Consider the following 16,895-nt stretch of genomic DNA (forward strand, 5'->3'; position numbering starts at 1 on the left):
TGAATATTGATATAAAACTCCTCAGCAAAGTACTACAAAACTGAATTCATCAGCATGTTAAAAAGGATTACACACCATGACCAAGTGGAATTAATTTTCATGATTAAAGCACTCAATGAATTAAGAATAGAGGGAAACCACCTCAACATAATACAGGCCACATATGACAAACAGACAGCTAACATCATACTCAATAGTGAAAAACTGAAAGCTTTTCCTCTAAAATCGGGAATAAGACAAGGATTGCTGATTTTGCCACTTCTGGTCAACAGAATATTGGAAGCCCTAGCAAGAGCAATTAGGCAAGAAAAGGAAACAAAGAGCATCCAGATTGGAAAGAAAGAAGTAAAACTATCTCTGTTCACAGAAGACATAATCTTATATATAGAAAATTCTAGAATACAAACACACACACACACACACACACACACACACACAAACTGTTAGAACTAATAAATTCAGCAAAGTTGAAGGATACAAAATCAACACAATCAGCTGTGTTTCTATACACTAACAATGAATAATTCAAAAAGGAACTTGAGGAAATAATTCTACTTAAAATTGCATCAAAAAGAATAAAATTCTTTGTAATTAATCTAACCATGGAGGTTAAAGACTTGTACACTAAAAACTACAAAATGTTGCTGAAAAAAATTAAAGATATATAAGGAAACACAGCCCAAGTTTGTGGACTGTAGGACTTAAAATTGTTAAATGTCAATGCTATCCAAAGTGATCTACAGATTTAATGGCAATCCATATCAAAATCCCAACGATATTTTTTGCATAAATAGAAAAATCCATTCTAAAACTTTTTTTATTTTATTCATTTTTTTTATACAGCAGGTTCTTACTAGTCATCAATTTTATACACATCAGTATATACATGTCAATCCCAATCGCTAAATTCAACACACTGCCATCCCCACCTCCCCAGGGCTTTCCCCACTTGGTGTCCAAACGTTTGTTCTCTATGTCTGTGCCTCAACTTATGCCCTGCAAACCAGTTCATCTGTACCATTTTTCTAGGTTCTACATAAATACGTTAATATACGATATTTGTTTTTCTCTTTCTGACTTACTTCACTCTGTATGACAGTCTCTAAATCCATCCACGTCTCAACGAAAGACTCAATTTCACTCCTTTATATGGCTGAGTAATATTCCATTGTATATATGTACCACATCCTCTTTATCCATTCGTCCGTCGATGGGCATTTAGGTTGCTTCCATGACCGGGTTATTGTAAATAGTGCTGCACTGAACATTGGGGTGCATGTGTCTTTTTGAATTATGGTTTTCTCTGGGTATATGCCCAGTAGTGGGATTGCAGGGTCATATGGTAATTCTATTTTTAGTTTTCTAAGGACCCCCATACTGTTCTCCATAGTGGCTGTATCAATTTACATTCCCACCAACAGTGCAAGAGGGGAGGGTTCCCTTTTCTCCACACCCTCTCCAGCATTTGTTGTTTGTACATTTCATGATGATGCCCATTCTAACTGGTGTGAGGTGATACCTCATTGTAGTTTTTTTTCTTTTCTGTATGTTTCCATTTATACGAGCTACTTAAAAGTATTCAAAATCATGGAGACAGAAAGTAGAATGGTTGTTTCCAGGGGCTGAGAGGAAGGAAGAGTGGGGTGTTCTAGTTTACAGATATACCTGTTTTTTACTTTTTTTCACATCTTTATTGCAGCACAATTGCTTTATGATGGTGTGTTAGTTACTGCTTTATAACAAAGTGAATCAGTTATACATATGCATATGTTCCCATATCTCTTCCCTCTTGCATCTCCCTCCCTCCCACTCTCCCTATTCCACCCCTCTAGGTGGTCACAAAACACGGAGCTGATCTCCCTGTGCTATGCGGCTGCTTCCCACTAGCTATCTATTTCACATTTGATAGTGTATATATGTCCATGCCACTCTCTCACTTTGTCACAGCTTACCCTTCTCCCTCCCAATATCCTCAAGTCCATTCTCTAGTAGGTCTGTGTCTTTATTCCTGTCTTGCCCCTAGGTTCTTCATTATATATATATATATATATATATATATATATATATATATATATGTATATATATTCCATATATATGTGTTAGCATATGGTATTTGTCTTTCTCTTTCTGACTTACTTCACTCTGTATGACAGACTCTAGGTCCATTCACCTCACTTCAAATAACTCAATTTCGTTTCTTTTTATGGCTGAGTAATATTCCATTGTATAAATGTGTCACATCTTTATCCATTCACCCAATGATGGACACTTAGGTTGTTTCCATCTCCTGGCTATTGTAAATAGAGCTGCAATGAACATTTTGGTACTTGACTCTTTTTAAATTATGGTTTTCTCAGGATATATGCCCAGTAGTGGGATTGCTGGGTCATATGGTAGTTCTATTTGTAGATTTTTAAGGAACCTCCATACTGTTCTCCATAGTGGCTGTACCAATTCACATTCCCACCAACAGTGCAAGAGTGTTCCCTTTTCTCCACACCCTCTCCAGCATTTATTATTTGTAGACTTTTTGATGATGGCCATTCTGACTGGTGTGAGGTGATACCTCATTGTAGTTTTGATTTGCATTTCCCTAATAATTAGTGATGTTGAGCAGCTTTTCATGTGCTTCTTGGCCATCTGTATATCTTCTTTGGAGAAATGTCTATTGAGGTCTTCTGCCCATTTTTGGATTGAGTTGTTTGTTTTTTTAATATTGAGCTGCATGTGCTGTTTATATATTTTGGAGATTAATCCTTTGCCCATTGATTTGTTTGTAAATATTTCCTCCCATTCTGAGGGTAGACTTTTTGTCTTGTTTGTAGTTTCCTTTGCTGTGCAAAAGCTTTTAAGTTTCATTAGGTCCCATTTGTTTATATTTGTTTTTATTTCCATTACTCTAGGAGGTGGATCAAAAAAGGTCATGCTGTGATTTATGTCAAAGAGTGTTCTTCCTATGTTTTCTGTTAATAGTTTTATACTGTCCGGTCTTACATTTAAGTCTCTAATCCATTTTGAGTTTATTTTGGATATGGTGTTAGGGACTGTTCTAATTTCATTCTTTTACATGTAGCTGTCCAGTTTTCCCAGCACCACTTACTGAAGAGACTGCCTTTTCTCTATTGTATATCCTTTCGTCTTTGTCATAGATTAGTTGACCATAGGTGCGTGGGTTTATCTCTGGGCTTTCTATCTTGTTCCATAGATCTATGTTTCTGTTTTTGTGCCAGTACCATATTATCTTGATTACTGTAGCTTTGTAGTATAGTCTGAAGTCAGGGAGTCTGATTCCGCCAGCTCCGTTTTTCCCCCTCAAGACTGTGTTGGCTATTCGGTGTCTTATGTGTCTCCATACAAATTTTAAGGTTATCTGTTCTAGTTCCCTAAAAAATGCCATTGGTAATTTGGTAGGGACTGCATTGAATCTGTAGATTGCTTTGGGTAGTATAGTCATTTTCACAATATTGATTCTTCCAATCCAAGAACATGGTATATCTTTCCATCTGTTGGTATCTTTAATTTCTTTCATCAGTGTCTTACAGTTTTCTGTATACAGGTCTTTTGTCTCCCTAAGTAGGTTTATTCCTAGGTATTTTATTCTTTTTGTTGCAACGGTAAATGGGACTGTTTCCTTAATTTCTCTTTCAGATTTTTCATCATTAGTGTATAGGAATGCAAGAGATTTTGGTGCATTAACTTTGTATCCTGCAACTTTACCAAATTCATTGATTAGCTGTAGTAGTTTTCTGGTGGCATTTTTAAGGATTCTCTATGTAGTATCCTGTCATCTGCAAACAGTGACAGATTTACTTCTTCTTTTCCAATTTGTATTCCTTTTATTTCTTTTTCTTCTCTGATTGCCATGGCTAGGACTTCCAAAACTATGTTGAATAATAATGGTGAGAGTGGACATCCTTGTCTTGTTCCTGATCTTAGAGGAAATGCTTTCAGTGCTTCACCATTCAGAATGCTGTTGGCTGTGTGTTTGTTGTATATGGCCTTTATTACATTGAGGTAGGTAACCTCTATGCCCACTTTCTGGAGAGTTTTTATCATAAATGGGTGTTGACTTTTGTCAAAAGCTTTTTCTGCATCTATTGAGATGATCATATGGTTTTTGTCTTCAATTTGTTAATATGGTGTATCACATTGATTGATTTGCATATGTTGAAGAAAACTTGCATCCCTGGGATAAATCCCACTTGATCACGGTGTATGATCCTTTTAATGTGTTGTTGGATTCTGTTTGCTAGTATTTTGTTGAGGATTTTTGCATCTATATTCATCAGTGATATTGGTCAGTAATTTTCTTTTTTTTGTAGTATTTTTCTCTGGTTTTGGTATCAGGGTGATGGTGGCCTCATAGAATGAGTTTGTGAGTGTTCCTTCCTCTGCATTTTTTGGGAAGAGTTTGAGAAGGATGAGTGTTAGCTCTTCTCTAAATGTTTGATAGAATTCACCTGTGAAGCCATCTGGTCCTGGACTTTTGTTTTTTGGAAGATTTTGGGTTTTTTTGTTTTTTGCAGTTCGCAGGCCTCTCACTGCTGTGGCCTCTCCCGTTGTGGAGCACAGGCTCCGGATGTGCAGGCCCAGTGGCCATGGCTCACGGGCCCACCCGCTCCACGGCATGTGGGATCTTCCTGGACCGGGGCACGAACCCGTGTCCCCTGCATCGGCAGGCGGACTCTCAACCACTGTGCCACCAGGGAAGCCCTGTTGGAAGATTTTTAATCAGAGTTTCAATTTCATTACTTCGGATTTGTCTGTTCATATATTCTGTTTCTTCCTGGTTCAGTCTTGGAAGGTTATACCTTTGTAAGGATTTGTCCATTTCTTCCAGGTTGTCCATTTTACTGGCATACAGTTGCTTTTAGTAGTCTCTTAAGATGCTTCGTATTTCTGCAGTGTCTTGTAACTTCTTCTTATTCATTTCTAATTTTATTGATTTGAGTCCTCTCCCTCTTTTTTTTTGATGAGTCTGGCTAATGGTTTATCAGCTTTGTTTGTCTTCTCAAAGAAGCAGCTTTTAGTTTTATTGATCTTTGCTACTGTTTTCTTTGTTTCTATTTCATTTATTGCTGCTCTGATTTTTATGATTTCTTTCCTTCTTCTAACTTTGGAGTTTGTTTGTTCTTCTTTCTCTAGTTCCTTTAGGTGTAAGGTTAGTTTATTTGAGATTTCTCTTGTTTCTTGAGGTAGGCTTGTATAGCTATAAACTTCCCACTTAGAACTGCTTTTGCTGCATCCCATAGGTTTTGGATCATTGTGTTTCCATTGTTATTTGTCTCAAGGTATTTTTTGATTTCCTGTTTGATTTCATCAGTGATCTCTTGGTTATTTAATAATGTATTGTTTAGCTTCCATGTATTTGTGTATTTTATGTTTTTTTTTCCCTGTAATTCATTTCTAATCTCATGGCGTTGTGGTCAGAAAAGATGCTTGATATAATTTCAATTTTCTTAAATTTACTGAGGCTTGATTTGTGACCCAGGATGTGATCTATCCTGAAGAATGTTCCATGCACACTTGAGAAGAAAGTGTAATCTTCTGTTTTTGGATGGAATGTCCTATAAATATCAATTGCATCTATCTGGTCTATTGTGTCATTTAAGGCTTCTGTTTCCTTATTTTCATTTTGGATGATCTGTCCATTGGTGTAAGTGAGGTTTACAAGTCCCCCACTCTTATTGTGTTACTGTCGATTTCCTCTTTTAGAGCTGTTAGCAGTTGCCTTATGTATTAAGGTACTCCTATGTGGGGTTTATATATATTTATAATTGTTATAACTTCTTCTTGGAATGATCCCTTGATCATTAGGTAGTGTCCTTCCTTGTCTCTTGTAACATTCTTTATTTTAAAGTCTATTTTATCTGATATGAGTATTGCTAGTCCAGCTTTCTTTTGATTTCCATTTGCATGGAATATCTTTTTCCATCCCCTCACTTTCAGTCTGTATGTGTCCCTAGGTCTGAAGTGGGTCTCTTGTAGACAGCATATATATGGGTCTTGTTTTTGTATCCATTCAGCAAGACTGTGTCTTTTGGTTGGAGCATTTAATCCATTCATGGTTAAGGTAATTATCGATATGTATGTTTCTATGAACATTTTCTTAATTGTTTTGGGTTTGGTTTTGTAGGTCCTTTTCTTCTCTTGTGTATCCCACTTAGAGAAGTTCCTTTAGCATTTGTGGTAGAGCTGGTTTGGTGGTGCTGAATTCTCTTAGCTTTTGCTTGTCTGTAAAGCTTTTGATTTCTCCAACAAATCTGAATGAGATCCTTGCCAGGTAGAGTAATCTTGGTTGTAGGTTCTTCCCTTTCATCACTTTAAGTATATCATGCCACTCCCCTCTGGCTTGTACAGTTTCTGCTGAGAAATCAGCTGTTAACCTTATGGGAGTTCCCTTGTATGTTATTTGTCATTTTTCCCTTGCTGCTTTCAATAATTTTTCTTTGTCTTTAATTTTTGCCAATTTGATTACTATGTGTCTTGGTGTGTTTCTCCTTGGGTTTATCCTGCCTGGGACTCTCTGCACTTCCTGGAGTTGGGTGGCTATTTCCTTTCCCATGTTAGGGAAGTTTTCGATTATAATCTTTTCAAATATTTTCTTGGGTCCTTTCTCTCTTTCTTCTCCTTCTGGGACTCCTATAATGCATATGTTGTTGTGTTTCATGTTGTCCCAGAGGTCTCTTAGGCTGTCTTCATTTCTTTTCATTATTTTTTCTTTATTCTGTTCTGCAGCAGTGAATTGCACCATTCTGTCTTCCAGGTCACTTATCCGTTCTTCTGCCTCAGTTATTCTGCTATTGATTCCTTCTAGTGTAGTTTTCATTTCAGTTATTGTATTGTTCATCTCCGTTTGTTTGTTCTTTAATTCTCCTAGGTCTTTATTAAACATTTTTTGCATCTTCTCGATCTTTGCCTCCATTATTTTTCCGAGGTTCTGGATCATCTTCACTATCATTATTCTGAATTCTTTTTCTGGAACGTTGCCTATCTCCACTTCATTTAGTTGTTTTTCTGGGGTTTTATCTTGTTCCTTCATCTGGTACGTAGCTCTCTGCCTTTTCATCTTGTCTATCTTTCTGTGAATGTGTTTGTTGCTCCACAGGCTGCAGAATTGTAGTTCTTTTTGCTTCTGCTGTCTGCCCTCTGGTGGATGAGGCTACCTAAGAGGCTTGTGTAAGTTTCCTGATGGGAGGGACTGGTGGTGGGTAGAGCTGACTGTTGCTCTGTTGGGCAGAGCTCAGTAAAACTTCAATCAGCTTGACTGTTGATGGGTGGGGCTGGCTTCCCTCCTTGTTGGTTGTTTGGCCTGAGGCAACCCAACACTGGAGCCCACCTAGGCTCTTTGGTTGGGTTAATGACATACTCTGGGACGGCTCATGCCAAGGAGTACTTCCCAGTACTTCTGCTACCAGTGTCCTTGTCCCCACGGTGAGCCACAGCCACCTCCGCTTCTGCAGGAAACCCTCCAGCACTAGCAGGTAGGTCTGGTTCAGTCTCCCCTAGGGTCACTGCTCCTTCCCCTGGGTCCCAATGCACACACTACTTTGTGTGGGCCCTTCTGCAGTGGGGTCTCTGTTTCCCCCAGTCCTGTCGAAGTCCTGCAATCAATTCCCACTAGGATTAAAAGTCTGATTCTCTAGGAATTCCTCCTCCCATTGCCAGACCCCCAGGTTCGGAAGCCTGACATGGGTCTCAGAACCTTCACTCCAGTGGGTGGATTTCTGTGGTATAAGTGCTCTCCAGTCTGTGAGTCACCCACCCAGCAATTATGGGATTTGATTTTACTGTGATTGCACCCCTCCTACCATCTCATTGTGGATTCTCCTTTGTCTTAGAATGTGGGGTATCTTTTTCAGTGAGTTCCAGTGTCTTCCTGTCATTGATTGTCCAGCAGCTAGTTGTGATTCTGATGTTCTCGCAAGAGGGAGTGAGAGCACGTCCTTTTACTCCGCCATCTTTGTTCCTCCCCCGACCCATTCTAAAATTTATATGGAATCTCAGGGAACCCCTGAATAGCCAAAACAATCTTGAAAAACAAAATCGCAGGGGTCATAATTCCTGATTTCTAAATTATCTACAAAGCTACACTAATCAAAACAGTGTGGTACTGGCATAAAGACATATAGACCAATGGAATACAATAGAGAACCCAGAAATAAACCCTTGTATATGTGATCAAATGATCCTTGATGAGGATGCCAATACCATTCACTTGGGAAAGAACAGTCTTTTCAACAAATGGTGTTGGGCAAATTGAATATCCACATGCAAAAAAAAAAAAAAGAAGTTGGACTGTTTCCTTATCCCATATGCAAAAATTAACTCAAAACGAATCAAAGACCTAAGTGTTAGTGCTAAAACTATAAAACTCTTAGAAGAGAACACAGGAAAAATCTTTATGTCATTAGATTTGATTTCTTGGATGACAGCAGAAACACAGGCAACAGAAGTTAAAATGATTAAATTAAAAACTGTGCATCAAAGAAGACTATTATTAATGGAATGAAAGGCAACCTATGAAATAGGAAGAAATGTTTCCATAACATATACCTAATAAGGGGTTAATATCCAGAGTATAAAGAACTCCTAAAGCTCAACAACAAAAAAACAACCTGATTCAAAAATAGGCAAAGGACTTGGATCGACATTTCTCCAAAGGATACATACAAATGGCCATAAGTACATGAAAAGATGCTCAGCATCCCTATTCATTAGAGAAATGCAAATCAAAACAACAATGAGATACCACCTCACATCCATTAGGATAACGACAGAACATAACAAGTGTTAGTGAGGTAATGGAGTAACAGCAACATTTGTGCACAGCTGGTAGGAACATAAAATGGTGCAACCGCTATGGAAAACAGTATGGTTATTCTTTTAAAAATTCAACACAGGGGCTTCCCTGGTGGCGCAGTGGTTGAGAGTCCGCCTGCCGATGCAGGGGACACGGGTTCGTGCCCCGCTCTGGGAAGATCCCACATGCTGCAGAGTGGCTGGGCCCGTGAGCCATGGCCGCTGAGCCTGCGCATCCGGAGCCTGTGCTCTGCAACGGGAGAGGCCACAACAGTGAGAGGCCCGCGTACCGCAAAAAAAAAAAAAAAAAAAAAAAAAAATTCAACACAGAATTACAATTTGATCTAGCAATTCCACTTCTGGGTACATACTCAAAAGAACTGAAAGAAGAGTCACAATGAGATATTTGTACACCTGTGTCCATAGTAGTATTATTAACAGTAGCAAAAAGGTGGAAACGATCCAAAATTCTTTGACAGATAAATGGATAAACAAAATATGGTATATACTTACAATGCAATAGTATTCAGCCTTAAAAAGGAATGAAATTCTGACATATGCTAGAACATGGATGTAACTTGAAGATATTATGCTAAGTGAAATAAGCCAGACCAAAAGGACAAACATTTTATGATTCCACTTCTATGAGGTACCTACCATAGTCAAATACATTGAGACATAACGTAGACATAAAGTTGTTACCAGGGGCTGAGAAGAGATAGGAAAGGGGAGCTATTGTTTGTCCGGTCCAGAATTTCAACATTTGGGATGCTGAAAATTCTAGAGATGGATAGTGGTGATGGTTGTACAGTGTGAATGTACTTACTTAATGCTTGCTATAGACTGAATGTTTGTGTGCCCCTAAAATTGATATGCTGATTCCTAATGCCTAAATATGATGGTATTTAGAGGTAAAGCCTCTGGGAGGTGTTTAGGCCATGAGGGTAGAGTCCTGATGAATGGGATCAGTGCTTTATAAAAGAGACCCTAGAAAACTCCCTCATCCTTCTACCATGTGAGGACACAGAGAGAAGATGGCTATCTGTGAAGCAAGAAGCGGGCTCTCACCAGACACTGAATCTACCAGTACCTTGATCATAGACTTCCCAGCCTCCAGAACTGTCAGAAATAAATGTTTTGTGTTTATAAGTCAGTTTATGGTATTTTGTTAAAGCAGTCCAATGGGCTAAGACAATGACATTGAATGGTACACTTAACAACGGTTAAAATGGTAAATTTTATATTATGTTTATTTTATGATAATAAAAAAGAATATAGAGTTGTATCTGCTTCTGTATCAACAAAGTAACTCTGAAAGAATTAGAAAAATATATATTCTTTGCTAGCTTTACTTCATCTTGTCCGTTACTTTAAGACTTCTGGGAATGTTCAGTTGGCAATTGGAATATGATCAGAGGTAGTGTTCCTTAGAACTTGCAACAGGGAGGGAGAGAACTGGTTGGAAGGGGACTGGCAGAATTTCCCCAGGTTTACTTCCAGCTTGGAAATAATTTGGGAGGTAAAGCAATTCCTTTTAAAAAGATAGTCATTGTGCATCGTTTTTTACTGTGCACCCTTAATTCCAAATCAGTTAGTTATCTGATTCTATCCTACAATATCCTGGTCAGGATGTTAGAGAAAGAATTCTCCTGCCAAAGAGTTTGAAAGCACAAAGTCAATGAATCTCATGACTCTCCAAGAACAGTGTCACCCATGCCCAGGGAGCCTCTGATTTACCAAACTACCTTTATAATTTCTGTGACATAAGAATGGTAAAAGGAGTAATAGGTAATACATAACTAGAAGAAAACCAAAGTTCTGCTCAATTAGGTCTTATATATTCAAATATATAGATCAGTAAAGGTCATCAAAAATAATACTGAGTAAATGATTTTTCATAACCTTTCAAAAATATCTCTAGGCTATATTTTTAATTTATATTTTATGCAACTATATTTTACATATATTTTTCTTTCTCTGCTTTTTTGACTTATGACTTTATAACCAAACTTGATAAAATGTGACTGAGTGTAAGAAAAAAAAGAAGACAGGTGGGATGGGGAATTCAAATGAAAATACTAATAGTATTATGCTTATTATAAACAAGGAAATTTTTAATGCAGGGAAAATTGAAGAGAATCCACCAAGACCTGAAACTGATGAGGACACTCGGACAAAATTGGAGAGTTTCACCAGAACAGCACCTGGAGGTGCATTTGTGGTTTCAAATGTTTCAAAACTTCCCTTACCTGACCTCTACCCACCAAGTCAAATCACAGACCTTGAAGCCACACCTGATGGAGATGAGATCAGAATAACATGGACAGCACCAGGAGATGATTTTGATGTTGGAAAAGGTAAGGATGAAGTTCATACAGTATTGATTAAGTGAAGGGTACTCACTGCAAAAGCAACAGTGTATGGGTGGGTAAGAGGAAAATAATTTTTAACTGATAGCTCAGAAAAGTATTAATTTTATAATCTCATGTTCTGAATAATAAATGTGACACATTTTAACATGCCGCCACTTTTCATGCAGAGAAGGTAGCATTTGGCAGAATTCAGCTTTTATGGAAAACTAAATATGGCTTTGGATATGAGTATAAGCTTGCATTCTAAATATTTTTGAGGAGAATTAATAAAAAGGAATTTTAAATGGATGCTCCAGTTCCTACATCATTTGTAACTTTTTTTTCCTTAGTTCAACAGTATATCATAAAAATATGTGGAAGCATCCTGGATCTAAGGGATAATTTTGATGATGCTCTGCAAGTAAACACTACTGATCTGTTACCAAATGAGGCCAACTCCAAGGAAACCTTTGCATTCAAACCAGGAAATATCTCAGAAGAAAATGCAACCCACATATTCATTACTATTCAAAGTGTGGATAAAAGCAATTTGACAGCAAAAGTATCCAACATTGCACAAGTAGCTTTGTTTATTCCTCAAGCAGATCCCAGTGCTGGTGAAAGTCATCCAAATTCCAGAGTTAACATTTCTACCTTGGTATTGTCAGTGGTTGGATGTGTTGCAATTGTTAGTGTTATTTTAAGTGTCACTATTTGTATTTTAAAGAAGAAAAGAAATGCAATTAGAGCAAGGACTGGATTTTAATAAAATAAACAAAATTGAAGGATACTGTGAATTTTTAAATTCTGTTGTGGATCATTAGCTCATGAAAATAATTTTAAGAAGTCTAAAACGATTAAATATAAATACCCAGAGATAATTGAAACTGTAAGTCAATATTAAAAGTACAATTTTAGGACTTCCCTGGTGGCGCAGTGGTTGAGACTCCGCCTGCCGATGCAGGGGACACGGGTTCGTGCCCCGGTCCAGGAAGATCCCACATGCCGCGGAGCAGCTAAGCCCATGAGCCATGGCCGCTGAGCCTGTGCGTCCGTGAGCCATGGCCACTGAGCCTGCGCGTCCGGAGCCTGTGTTCTGCAACGCGAGAGGCCACAACAGTGAGAGGCCCGCATACCGCAAAAAAAAAAAAAAAAAAGTATAATTTTATTTACTCATTGTTTCATTTATCATACACAGTGATAAATAAAACTTTTTTCTTCTTGCTATCTGGTTGTATGTTACTTCATACAACAGTTTTCTGGAATAATATTTCAAACTTCATCAAAATGTTAAAGTTGTCTATGTGAATAGTAAAAATACAAGTGTAAGAAAGCAAAGGAGCTCTAATTTACATTTGAAAACAGTTTTCTGGTTTCTGTGTGTGAAGGGGATCTGCAGTACATGAAAGGAAATATCATCCAGTGAGAAAGCTATAGCAGTTGTCCTGGGTCTGAAATGATTTTAGCTTAGAGGAGATGGATGGGGAGAAGTGGACACACTAAAAATAAAATTAAGTGGAATAGAGAAGATATGGTCATGGGTTGTATGAGAGAGATAAAGGGTAATGAATATGAGGATGAATCCTAAGTTTCTAACTGAAACTACGGACGAATGGAAATGCCATTTACTGAGATGGGGAAGATTCAGGAAAAGAGGATTTCAATAGAAGGAATAAAGAGCTGAGTTTGAACGTTTACATTTAGGGAGCCTGTGAATAAATGTCAACTAGCATTATGACATTGGCAATTGAATCCAAAGGCCTGGAGTCCAAAATTAGTTGTTAAATAAAGATATACATTTCATGGTTGTCAGGATATAGATGGCATTAAAGCCATAGTAATGAATTAGATTTATTAAAGAGAGAGTGTAGATTGAAAAGAGCAGATTTAAGTAGCAGGCCATGGCCATACCTACACAGGCCCTAACAGTTCCAGAAAAAAAAAAAGGGAACATAAAACTATGGCCTACTATGGTGCTGAAAGAACTTGGCTTCATGAGAGTAGGTAGAGCTTTGAGTCCAAGTTTATAGGCTTATGGTTTCTTTTTCTTCCAATTAAAGTTTGTCTCATGTTGCAAAGGGAATTTTACCACCCAAATTCAACTCCCTGAGGAACTGGAAAGACACTGAAGATGATCACCTATCATTTGCATCCTTATCTCATTCAGCTTTGGTAGGAGTTACTCACTGATTTGGAAGTAAACCAAAATGAAAGCCAAGTAAGGTGAGCCTGGGGTCATCCTTAGCAATCTTTAAACATAGATCAGACTTTGACCTGGCATAATTAATTTGGTCTGAGTGGCAGGATTGACAAGAAGGGTATTGCAGTTTAAATGAGAAGTGCAGAGAATCTAAAATCAGAGGAAAGTTGGAAGCCCTTAATCAGTAGGATGCTCTGATTTACTCTCATGGCATTCAGCGGAACATGAGCTCTGTATTTAGGCATTTGGCGACTGGGCTGCTGAGGCAGAAAATCTGTTGGCACTCTGTTCCTCAAGTGAGCTGGCACCAACTCAACCAGTGCTAATAGTTCTGGATACACAGGTAAATGTGGAGGAGGTTTGGCAGGCGGTACATGTAGGACACTTGACCTATTACAAAGAAGATGACAAAAGCCTGAAATTCTGTGTAGGCAATAGATATACTATATGAGTCAGCCTTTCTTTGTGTCCTTCCTATTTGCCCACTCCACAGCTCTGCAAGCAAGGCTTATGAGCCTGGTTACTTCCCTCCCAATGTTCCAGTGCAGTAGCTAAGCTCTAGTAGGTCCCAGTACTGGGCTATCCCTTCCTAGGACAGAGACTGATGGAGCTCTATGCCCAGGTCTGCATCAAGGAGCTAACTGTGAATTATTAATAACCATAAAAATAAAATGAATGGCTACCATTGGTGTAGTTAAGATCACCAACATATCTTGTGGGGCCCAGTGTAAAATGAGAATGAGGGGGTCCTCAGTTCAAGAAATATTGTAATTATGAATTTCAAGTTGGCAACAACAAAGCATTAAACCAAGTGCAGGGCCTTCTAAGCATGGGCCTCTGTGCAAGTACATACATAGGTCTTATGTCTACTAAACCAGCTCTGGCTATAGTCCATGATAAACTAGTAATAAAACATGTAATGTGGAATCTCTGCATGAACTTTCCATTACAGCCATACAGCAACATTCATGGTCTAATAGTTGATGCAGTTAATCACAAAAAAGTACCAGGTTTGGAAAGAGAACCTTTGGACCATTGCCTCTGGCAGGGAATCTAGCTACAGAAAATATAAGTTTTCCCAAGTAAAGGAAAAGAGGCAGCCCTATGTGGGAAAGGGCAGCCTTTGTACCAACCTCAGAGTCTCAAATGACTTCAGGGTTTCTGAATGGAAAAAAAGCAACCAACTGACTGCTGCCCCTGGAGATGGGCAAGTCAGTAGTGTCACAAAAGTGTCCTTCATCTGCCTGCAGGAGTCTGCCCAAAGCCATAATACTGAGGGGTGGTATACATTCACAATCCCTCCTGCTCAGCCAGAACTAAGGGAACTACCTTTCTGTGCTTCTACTTCATGCTATTAATGATGGCTGGTGTTGCAGGTCAGAGTGACCTAATAGAACACGCGCAGATGGTGTGACCCCAAACATAGTTGTAACAGGGAAGAGCCAAATCTGACTACATGTTGGATCTGTTTCTTTTACTTTACCCTTGCTTTCCGCTGCTTTTGTTCACTATAAGGATACTGTCTATACATAATGGCCTGCCTCTGGGAACGCTGCCCCCCTGCCTGAATGTTAAACCAAAGTGCCTTTGTTCAGGGAAACATCTGGACCCTGTCCACCTGTGGATGGCTGCAAGAAAGAAGAAATTAACACATCCCCTCCCAGAGGTTGGCCATTCCAGGTGATATTTGCAAAACTTATGGTCTTTTTACTTTACTTCCTCATTTCTTCCCCATTTCTGTGCTATAAAAAAAACTGGCATCCAAAGCCCAATAAGATGGTTATTTTGAGACTTTAGTCTGCCATCTTCTCTGTCTGCCATCTTACCAAATAAAGTTGTATTCCTTGCCTCAACACCTCGTCTCTGATTTATTGGCCTGTTGTGAGGAGAGCAGAGTGAGCTTGGACTTGGTAACGTAGTGTCTGATGAACACTCACCATGACAGCAGCCTAAAATGGGACACAGAAAAGCACATCTTGAGTTAACATTAAAGTGAGTTAGGCGTATGGCAGGCCAAACAGAAAAGTATGGTAGTTAGTCTCCAAAACTAGCTTTAGAGTTTGGAAACTTTGTGTTTTCAAAGATTCACAAGCCCTGTTATTCATGCCTTTGTGTAGTCCCTTCACAAATTCGTTTGGGCTGGACCAATGACTTGCTTTAATTAGTAGGATGTAGCAGGAATTATGAAAGCTTCCATTTTTGTGTTCTTGCGAGCCCATGTGTAAAACCCAGCTATGCTGATGAAAAGGTTCCGATTCCATATGCACAAAGAAACGAACCTAACTATCTCTGATTCCAAGTCAAGCCTCTAGGTGATTTCATTCATGGATACCAGACTTCAAGTAAGACCAGCAGAAAAGCCACCTAGCTTAGCCCAGTCAACCACAATATCATGAAAATCATAAAATGGTTGTTTCAAGCCAGTAAGTTTTGGGATAGTTTGGTACTCATTAATAGATACCTAAAACAACCAATAATGATATTAGTCAGAGTTCCATCAAGGAAACAGAACTACTATGAATATTACAGAGTAGGGAATTTATTACAAGGGTTAACTGGGGAAGTAACTGAAGAAAGAGTTGAAGAGTCAAGAAGCACTGAAGCACTGGAGTTAGTTTTTGGTGTTGAATGTTAGAAGCTAAGCAAGGCCAGGAACTAGAGTGGGACCATGAGGGCGCTGATGTAAAAGTCTGTGGTAGGGGCTTCCCTGGTGGCACAGTGGTTGAGAGTCCACCTGCCGATGCAGGGGACACGGGTTCGTGCCCCGGTCCGGGAAGATCCCACATGCCGTGGAGTGGCTAGGCCCATGAGCCATGGCCGCTGAGCCTGCACGTCTGGAGTCGGTGCTCCACAACGGGAGAGGCCACAACAGTGAGAGGCCCGCGTACCGCAAAAAAAAAAAAAAAAAGTCTGTGGTAGCCTGTGACCCCTGCACAGCTACAACCTCTGTGAGTTTGTTGCTAGATTTCTTGTGGTAAGTCTGGGATCGTGATAGGTCAGCAAAGCCAGCAGTCAGGAAAAAGTTGAACATGGAGTAGGGAAAAGTAAGGATGCCAGCCCACCTCTGCTGGTTTTATTTCTTACTGCCTCCTATCACCCCTCCCTTCAGACAGTTATGGCTGTTGGTTTACTTCTGCCTTCCAAATTTCAAACAAATATCTCTTTTGACCAACTCTAACCAAAGTCTTGTGGTTTCTGGGAAATGAACTTCAATTTTCTCCATGTTGCCTCAGCAAGGCCAATTGAAACAAGGAAGTATGCAATGGTGACAACTGTGGAATAGCAAAGAATTTCCTTATGTGGAAGAGTGTGGACCCTGCCTTAGACAAATAATAAATAAATAATAAAATAATAATTTATAAATAATAAAATAGAAATAACTATATAATAATTATAAATAACATAAATAAATTAGCTTAATTTAATTTTAAAACAAATAATTTTAAAAGAGAGAAAGCAGGAAGCTTTGAATAGAGAACGCAGACACTCAGAGGCAACCATTTAATATAACAACGTAGAGTTACAAATGACCTTAATAAGAG

At 38.8% G+C, this 16,895-nt stretch overlaps 1 pseudogene across 1 annotated transcript in view; it reads left to right on the forward strand.

Moving 5' to 3' along the window:
* Window positions 1–16,895, forward strand: part of LOC309799166 (calcium-activated chloride channel regulator 4-like) — an 84,757-nt pseudogene that overhangs the window by 33,024 nt on the left and 34,838 nt on the right. The window contains exons 9-11 of the transcript in view: window positions 10,926–11,159; window positions 11,504–11,901; window positions 13,595–13,649. The product of the transcript in view is annotated as a calcium-activated chloride channel regulator 4-like (transcript). The remainder of the gene's footprint in view (window positions 1–10,925; window positions 11,160–11,503; window positions 11,902–13,594; window positions 13,650–16,895) is intronic.

The sequence above is a fragment of the Mesoplodon mirus genome, assembly GCF_964341445.2.
Source record: "Mesoplodon mirus genome assembly, chromosome: 3".
In the NCBI taxonomy this organism is placed as follows: Eukaryota; Metazoa; Chordata; class Mammalia; order Artiodactyla; family Ziphiidae; genus Mesoplodon; species Mesoplodon mirus.